Below are 2,500 nucleotides of genomic sequence, written 5' to 3'. Positions count from 1 at the left end.
TTATTGTTGTTGTTGAGAGACAGAGAGAGACAGAGACACAGAGAGAGACAGATACAGAGACAGAGACAGAGAGAGAGAGAGGGAGTGACAGAGACACAGAGAGAGAGAGATGGAGAGAGAGAGACACAGAGGCAGAGAGAGAGAGACAGAGACACTGGACACTGGACACTGGAATTATTTATTGTCATTGCCAAGAAAGGTCTTTTGACAAGGGGGCAACAACATAAATGCATATATTTTAGCTTCAAAACAACAACAACAAAAAACTATATTTTTTCTCTGAATCCTTCAGTCAGTTTAAACCAAGAAAATATGCAATACTTGGAAACACTTAAGTCACATCCTGACAAAAACTCAACGAAACGGAACTAAAGAAAAACAACAATGTAATGATAATAAAATACCAAAATGAATGGGGACTGACTCGACCATCCATTCAAAAATACACCAAACCAATACATACTGCCTCAACAATACACTTAAGTATGCAATGTTATGTTTTCTGTTTTGTCCAAATAAAATAGCAACTTCTGTACTAACTATAATTAAGTGTCTTCTATGCTGTTGATACTATTCTGACTTATGTACCTTTGTCTCATTGTTTGAGCTTCTGCAATGAATTTAGCAACCGATCTAATTATGATTTCATTATCACATGACAAGACAGTAACAACATCATGGCTTTTAGCCATCTCTGTTTTAAAGAATATACATTTTTCTCGCACAGTATTATACATTTCACACTGAAAAAGAAAATGTTTTTCATCATCCACTTGGTATCCACAGAGAGGACATGGTGACTGTATAGAAGTCCCAGGTTCAAACCATCTTCTGTTTGCATTAAACCCCAGAGTTCTTAACCTAAATCTCGCATAATTTATTCTGTGCCATTTGTGAGAGAGACAGAGAGAGAGAGAGAGAGAGAGAGAGAGAGAGAGAGGGAGTGACACAGAGAGAGACAGAGAGAGAGACAGAGAGAGAGAGACACAGAGACACAGAGAGAGAGAGGGAGAGAAGGAGTGACAGAGACAGAGAGAGTGACAGAGACAGAGACAGAGAAACCGACACACACACACACACACACACACACACACACACACACACACACACACACACACACACACACACACACACACACACACACACACACACACACACACACAGACACCGACAGAGAGAGAGAGAGAGAGAGAGAGAGAGAGAGAGACAGAGACAGAGACAGAGAGAGACAGAGACAGAGACAGAGATCGAGGGGAGAGGGAGAGTGAAGCTGGAAGTGGGAGAGGTCTTGTATGGATGTGTTGGGTGGGGGTGCATCGTTCAGCTTTGCTGCAATTAAAGCAATCACCGCCACCACCCCCACACGCACACACACACGCACACACCCACACTATCTATCTATCTATCTAGCTATCTATCTGTGTGTGTGTGTGTGTGTGTGTGTGTGTGTGTGTGTGTGTGTGTGTGTGTGTGTGTGTAATCAGCCCCACACCCGCACGCACACACCCATTATGTATACATTATGTATATCTATCTCTCTTTCTATGTGTGTGTGTGTGTGTGTGTGTGTGTGTGTGTGTGTGTGTGTGTGTGTGTGTGTGTGTGTGTGCGCGCGCGCGCGCGCGCAATGCGGACCGCCTTTGTAAAGTGCAAACTGGAAAATTGGGATGAAGCTGATTATTATTTTCCTGTGGGCGGTCTTTGATCGTCACGGCTTTTTACTTTTTTTTTTTTTTCGTGCGTGTGTGAGAAGACAGAATACAGGTCATACACGTGTGTGAGAAGACAGAATACAGGTCATACACGTGTGTGAGAAGACAGAATACAGGTCATACACGTGTGTGAGAAGACAGAATACAGGTCATACACGTGTGTGAGAAGACAGAATACAGGTCATACACGTGTGTGACAAGACAGAATACAGGTCATACACGTGTGTGAGAAGACAGAATACAGGTCATACACGTGTGTGAGAAGACAGAATGCAGGTCATACACGTGTGTGAGAAGACAGAATACAGGTCATACACGTGTGTGAGAAGACAGAATACAGGTCATACACGTGCCACTCGTAGAAGTCCTGTCCTCCTGTGTCGATGTCCTTTCTCTGTCTATTTCTCTGATTCTGTTTGTCTCTCTTAATCTGTCTGTTTCTCTGATTACGTCTACTTCTCTGATTTTGTCTATTTGTCTGATTTGGTCTATTTCTCTGATTCTGTCTATTTCTCTTATTCTGTCTATCCGTGTATTTCTGAAAACATCAGTCTCCGCCTACATCTGTCTTTCTGAATCTGTTTCTCTATCACCAACTCTCTCTCTCTCTCTCTAAAAGCGTTGGACTTCTGATCAAGTGTTGATCAAGACCTCGTTTCAGTCTGGTGTTAACACATGTGGAGTGATGGCCTAGAGGTAACGCGTCCGCCTTGGAAGCGAGAGAATCTGAGCGCGCTGGTTCGAATCACGGCTCAGCCGCCGATATTTTCTCTCTCTCGAGTCCAGTA

The sequence above is a fragment of the Babylonia areolata genome, chromosome 29, assembly GCF_041734735.1.
Source record: "Babylonia areolata isolate BAREFJ2019XMU chromosome 29, ASM4173473v1, whole genome shotgun sequence".
Lineage (NCBI taxonomy): Eukaryota > Metazoa > Mollusca > Gastropoda > Neogastropoda > Buccinidae > Babylonia > Babylonia areolata.
The sequence above is the reverse complement of the archived record's forward strand: the minus strand, read 5'-3'. Positions refer to the sequence as shown.